We start from the raw sequence: 7,539 nt of genomic DNA, 5'->3' as shown, positions 1-7,539 counted from the left end.
TAGAAATCCTTCAATGCATACATTAGGTTTTGGTCAACTTTGTCCTGGCTGATGATTGACGGAATGTGGTAGTTATTAGATAATAGAAATCCTTCAATGCATACATTAGGTTTTGGTCAACTTTGTCCTGGCTGATGATTGACGGAATGTGGTAGTTATTAGATAATAGAAATCCTTCAATGCATACATTAGGTTTTGGTCAACTTTGTCCTGGCTGATGATTGACGGAATGTGGTAGTTATTAGATAATAGAAATCCTTCAATGCATACATTAGGTTTTGGTCAACTTTGTCCTGGCTGATGATTGACGGAATGTGGTAGTTATTAGATAATAGAAATCCTTCAATGCATACATTAGGTTTTGGTCAACTTTGTCCTGGCTGATGATTGACGGAATGTGGTAGTTATTAGATAATAGAAATCCTTCAATGCATACATTAGGTTTTGGTCAACTTTGTCCTGGCTGATGATTGACGGAATGTGGTAGTTATTAGATAATAGAAATCCTTCAATGCATACATTAGGTTTTGGTCAACTTTGTCCTGGCTGATGATTGACGGAATGTGGTAGTTATTAGATAATAGAAATCCTTCAATGCATACATTAGGTTTTGGTCAACTTTGTCCTGGCTGATGATTGACGGAATGTGGTAGTTATTAGATAATAGAAATCCTCAATGCATACACTTGGAATTGTTCAACTTAGTCCTTGCTGATGATTGACGGAATGTGGTAGTTATTAGATAATAGAAATCCTTCAATGCATACATTAGGTTTTGGTCAACTTTGTCCTGGCTGATGATTGACGGAATGTGGTAGTTATTAGATAATAGAAATCCCTCAATGCATACACTTGGAATTGTTCAACTTAGTCCTTGCTGATGATTGACGGAATGTGGTAGTTATTAGATAATAGAAATCCTTCAATGCATACATTAGGTTTTGGTCAACTTTGTCCTGGCTGATGATTGACGGAATGTGGTAGTTATTAGATAATAGAAATCCCTCAATGCATACACTTGGAATTGTTCAACTTAGTCCTTGCTGATGATTGACGGAATGTGGTAGTTATTAGATAATAGAAATCCTTCAATGCATACATTAGGTTTTGGTCAACTTTGTCCTGGCTGATGATTGACGGAATGTGGTAGTTATTAGATAATAGAAATCCCTCAATGCATACACTTGGAATTGTTCAACTTAGTCCTTGCTGATGATTGACGGAATGTGGTAGTTATTAGATAATAGAAATCCTTCAATGCATACATTAGGTTTTGGTCAACTTTGTCCTTGGCTGATGATTGACGGAATGTGGTAGTTATTAGATAATAGAAATCCTTCAATGCATACATTAGGTTTTGGTCAACTTTGTCCTGGCTGATGATTGACGGAATGTGGTAGTTATTAGATAATAGAAATCCTTCAATGCATACATTAGGTTTTGGTCAACTTTGTCCTGGCTGATGATTGACGGAATGTGGTAGTTATTAGATAATAGAAATCCTTCAATGCATACATTAGGTTTTGGTCAACTTTGTCCTGGCTGATGATTGACGGAATGTGGTAGTTATTAGATAATAGAAATCCTTCAATGCATACATTAGGTTTTGGTCAACTTTGTCCCGGCTGATGATTGGCGGAATGTGGTAGTTATTAGATAATAGAAATCCTTCAATGCATACATTAGGTTTTGGTCAACTTTGTCCCGGCTGATGATTGGCGGAATGTGGTAGTTATTAGATAATAGAAATCCTTCAATGCATACATTAGGTTTTGGTCAACTTTGTCCCGGCTGATGATTGGCGGAATGTGGTAGTTATTAGATAATCCTTCATTACATTATTTTGGTCAACTTAGTCGTACATTTCTCTTTCCTCTTTGTTTCCAAGGAGGCGTTTTAAACGTTATGGATGCATTCTAAGCAATGTTCTCTCCGTAATTTTATTCTTCTGGAAAAGTTTTAAATGTAGTAGATGAATTCTGAGCAATGATCTATCTGTAATTCTAGACTTCTGGAAGCGTTTTAAACGTTATTGGTGTATTAATAATAATAATAATAATAATAATAATAATAATAATAATGATAATGATAATGATAATGATAATGATAATGATAATGATAATGATAATGATAATGATAATGATAATGATAATGATAATGATAATGATAATGATAATGATAATAATAATAATAATAATAATAATAATAATAATAATAATAATAATAATAGCACCAATCCACGTTTTTTACATCGTAGATTTTCATGTTAATGTCAAGACTTTTTGGATTCTGGACGGTTGGAAAACTGCATCACTAACCGAATGTTCTTGATCATAAATACCACAAATTCATTCTCAAGATTTAATCTGGGCACTCCAGAAACTATCTCGGTAAACAAAGATATATTAATTACTAACGAGTTTGAGTCTACAGAGTCCACACTTCAATCATAAGGGAAAAATTAGTCTTCACTTCTTTCTATTTTTTCTCTTATATCGAAAAACGTTGAAAAGGGGAGCAGCCAAACACGCCCGCCCCCCCCCCCCCCCCCCCCAACCCCAACCCCCCCTCACTTGTTACTTAAGCCTAACTGAGTAGCCGAATTAAGTAGACGATAAATCGAGCGATTCCTGAATGATTCCTCTATTATTATTATTATTATTATTATTATTATTATTATTATTATTATTATTATTATTATTATTATTATAAGTTAGGCTATAACCCTAGTTGGAAAAGCAAGATGATATAACCCCAAGGTCTCCAACATTGGAAAATAGTCCAGTGCGGAAAGGAAAAAGAAATAAATTACATAAGAAGAATAAATCAAGATAAGATAGTTCAAGAACAGTAACAAAATTAAATTAGATCCTTCACATATAAACTATAACCACCTTTATATATATATCTATCTATCTATCTATGTATATATATATATATATATATATATATATATATATATATATATATATATATATATATATATATATATAATAGCATGCCCGGGTGTACCCCAGCATTTACTAAGCTGAAATTAACTGTGTTTATATCAAATGCTAAAATATCCGTATAAATACTGTATTACAACAGAATTGGAGATCAAATTTTCGTATTTGTATCATCCTCTTTAAAGTGAACGGCCGCTTAGGAACCTCTAAATAATTTAACTGTCAGTCAATTAGGTTTTGAGAATATCACTGAAACGGGGCGTGCTTCCGTTGTTTTTAGTAGCCCTTGCTCCATTATTTACCATTAATTCCAGGTTACCGAATTAGTTATAATCATATCATCATCTCCTACGCCTATTGACGTCCATTTATCCTCTCCTACTTCGCGCTTCATAGTCCTCAGCCATGTAGGTCTGCGTCTTCCAACTCTTCTATAGTCCATTTCTTTTATCGAGGCGGATTTGCACCGACTCGCAGCGGTGCCCTTTTAGCTCGGAAAAGTTTCCTGATCGCTGATTGGTTAGAATTATCTCGTCCAACCAATCAGCGATCAGGAAACTTTTCCGAGCTAAAAGGACACCGCTGCGAGTCGGTGCAAATCTGCATCGCTAAAAGAAATTGACTATAGTGCCTTGTGGAGCCCAGCTGAACTTTTGGTGAACTAATCTCTCTTTGGGAGTTGTAATACATTAATTTTTTTTTAAATAGTGTCCCTTTCCCTACAATTTTGGTACGACGATCAATGTCTAAACGGGTGGCTGGTGCCTTTGCCAACCTACTACCCTCAACATTTATATTGCTCACATCTGGCACTAATGATCCTATCAGTTATGACGTCACAGCTTTCATAATTCTACAATTGACATTTCTCTGACATCTCACGTCACCCAATTCAAGTTAGTGAACATCTCCACAGTAGATCTACAAGAGACTAAATCTAACGTAATTTTACTCTAACCGCCAAAACAATGAGAGAGAGAGAGAGAGAGAGAGAGAGAGAGAGAGAGAGAGAGAGAGAGAGAGAGAGAGAGGAGAGAGAGAGAGACTAAAATCCCTAAAAAACTCTATAAAGCTTCATTTTAGCAAAAATCCGAATCCACTAATACAGCAGTTTCTGCATTTCCGAAATAATAAACCGCCCTACAATAGGCTTTTTCAAACATTTAAAAGATCAGCGCACGCGTTTGAATTAATCACTGTGTCAATACAAGTGCATTAGCAACGCACGCTCCGATAAATTCCTTTTAAATGCTCTAGTAACGAACGTCATTTTAGTTGGGGAAAATATGGCCCATTGATTTTGAATTAAATCCGGCATGGTGTTTGCATTTTGTATATGGCTGAGTGAATTCGTTGCTATGCTAGAAATGTTTATTTGCAATAACAATTAATTTGAGATAACAGTGAAGAAATGAGACATGATTAATTATAGGGACGTTCAAAGTAATCCTACGATATATATACAGTATGTATATATGCACATATATATACATATATATATATGTGTGTGTGCGCAATACGTCAAAATGACTACTTAACATGCACATAGATATGCACACAAGCATCATGTATGTATGTATGTATGTATGTATATACTGTGTGTATATATATATATATATATATATATATATATATATATATATATATATATATAAGTATACAGTATGTATATATACATACTACATATATATGTATATATATATATAAGTATACAGTATGTATATATACATATATATGTATATATACATACTACATATATATATATATATATATATATATATATATATATACACTGTATATGAGAAATATGAACACTAAAGGAGGGATTACGAAAAATACCGTCACCTGTATCACATATTATGCTTATAAAACTTGGATATGATAATCATATCCAGGCCATGGCGAAAATGCCAGATCATCATTTACTTGCCTGGTAAGATTCCTTGGAGAGAGAGAGAGAGAGAGAGAGAGAGAGAGAGAGAGAGAGAGAGAGAGAGAGAGAGAGAGAGAGAGAGAGAGAGAGAGGAGGATTGATATCAAAATGCAGACCAATTAGGGTAAGTACAAAATCTCTGAATAAAATTATCAGATTTTCGCAAGAGATGTCATGCCTATATGAAAATCCAACCTCTCTCTCTCTCTCTCTCTCTCTCTCTCTCTCTCTCTCTCTCTCTCTCTCTCTCTCTCTCACTGCGTTTAGTAAAGATCTACAATCTATTTCAAGGCACATAAACTCTCCCTTTTAATATAACTGATGAACTAGGCTTCTGATTAATGTGACATAGACAACATAAGACCCAAGAGTCCGAATAGATAAAATATTGTCAACGCCTTGAGAAACATTACCTAAGATTATTATTCAATGATCACAGTGCGATACAATACTAACATCAAGCAAGGAAAACTAGTTGCAACGATGTTATCAGAAACTGTCTTACATCGTTCGTAAAGTTAAGACAAAAGAAAAAGGATGCATCGGCCGGGAATCGAACCCGGGCCTCCCGCGTGGCAGGCGAGAATTCTACCACTGAACCACCGATGCTTCTATTAACGAGGCACAACTTCAATAATAAATTCCTATTTCATGTGAGGTTTGTTCTATTTAAAAAATAGTTTCTTGAGACTTCGTAAGGTCAATAGACAAGCTTTTTCATCTATTATTTCAAATAATTCATTGCTGTGTAACTGTGGCTGGTAAAAATGAAAAAGAAACCTTTATAAAGTCGCTTCAAACTAGATATTTACTTCTTTGGTACATAATCAAGTACTTAAGCTTGGTATTCTGATGTTCGGATTATTAAACTACTGAATAGCTTTAAACCTAAACAGTTCTCATTTTAGTGCATACTTTTCCACAATTACCCGTAAAAATCTCATAATAAACTTGCGTCATTCGAGGCTATACTGGAAAGCGCGCGCTCGCTCTCTCTCTCTCTCTCTCTCTCTCTCTCTCTCTCTCTCTCTCTCTCTCTCTCTCTCTCTGTATATATATATATATATATATATATATATATATATATATATATATATATATATATACATATATATATATATATATATATATATATATATATATATATACATACATACATACATACATACATATATAGACAAAGCTTATAGGGATATCTTTTTTTTTTATTTTTATTTTATGTCAGTCTGACATCAAGCGCTATTAAGCGTCTGGCAGCACAGCACTGCTCTTAACTTTCTTCGTTTTCTTCCTTAACTGCCTTTAACTGGATCCACACCGACGAATGTACATTGCAGGACCAAAATCTTTAAGTTTGCCATGATATTACTTTTCAGACATACATATTTATATTACTCTTAGGCATATCTCGTATCAACTGTTAATTCTAAGTAAATAATATCAAATAGGATATAACCTTGGGTTGTTGAATCGGTAGAACTTCGTAAGTTCAAACTTGCAGCAAATGTTAAGTTGAAGAGGCTGACATCATTCTTTTTATAGTTTATATATGATATATCTGTTTTGATTTTGTTAATATTTTTTTTTAAATATTTCATTCTAATTGTTCATTACTACTTATATCGTTTATTTCCTTATTTCCTTTTTACCTTTCCTCACTGGGCTATTTTTCCATGTTGGAGCACCTGAGTTTATAGCATGTTGCTTTTCAAACTAAGGTTGTAGCTTAACTTGTAAGTATAATAATAATAAATAAATAATAATAATAATAATGATAAGAATAATAATAAGAATAAGAATAAGAATAATAAGAATAAGAATAGTAAGAATAAGAATAGTAAGAATAAGAATAATAATAAGAATGAGAATAATAAGAATAATAATAATAATAATAATAATAATAAATTATCCTAAGGGCTCTAGAACCTAAATTCGGGGTGCATTTTGGCTCTGATAATTTAAATCCATCCTTATCTAGATTGGTTGATATGACAGTCAAGGAGACTCAAATGACTGGTAGATCTTGACTGGTTGACTGTATTTTGTACAGTGAATGTCGTATGCTACTTCTGAAATCCAGGAGTCAAAATTCAATCAATTCTTTCTTTCATATTCAGTCAGAGACTCGAAGTAGTACAGAAGTACAGTAATCCTATACCAAGATACAATATCCTTTGATAATCTTGCTGCTCTGTTTACTGCACACTTAGAAATTTGCCGTAAAAAAAAAAAAAAAAAAAAAAAAAAAAAAAAAAATAATTTCCTGGAATAAATTTTGCCAGGAATTTACCGTTTTAAAAACGGATATATTGACGTTAAGGAGTGATATTACGGTCACCAACCCGTAAAAGATAATTAAGTAGGGTAAAATTACGATCGCCTGTATATATTGAAATAACGGCTGAGAACAGTATATTTTTACCGAGAATTTCCGATTAAAATTACGGGTTTTTAACAGTGTATCTGCAGCTTATTGAGTTATATCGTATTTATATTACGTCACTTATAGTAGCCCACTTAATGACTGATTATCACAAAAATAAAAAATATTTAACACAAGTCATATCTATAATGGTATCAAGTACTTTTTACAATATTATTCATTCTAGCATTAGGTTTTAAGTCGCTGACTTTACCGTTTACCTGGGCAATATTGTC

At 33.2% G+C, this 7,539-nt stretch overlaps 1 non-coding gene across 1 annotated transcript; it reads right to left on the bottom strand.

Moving 5' to 3' along the window:
• Window positions 1-5,419: 5,419 nt before the first annotated feature.
• TRNAG-GCC (transfer RNA glycine (anticodon GCC)) lies at window positions 5,420-5,490 on the bottom strand. The gene has a single exon. It is a non-coding gene; the product is annotated as a tRNA-Gly (tRNA).
• Window positions 5,491-7,539: the final 2,049 nt, after the last annotated feature.

This window comes from Palaemon carinicauda, chromosome 20 (assembly GCF_036898095.1).
Source record: "Palaemon carinicauda isolate YSFRI2023 chromosome 20, ASM3689809v2, whole genome shotgun sequence".
NCBI classification, from domain to species: Eukaryota; Metazoa; Arthropoda; class Malacostraca; order Decapoda; family Palaemonidae; genus Palaemon; species Palaemon carinicauda.
This window is presented reverse-complemented; position numbering and strand designations above follow the sequence as displayed.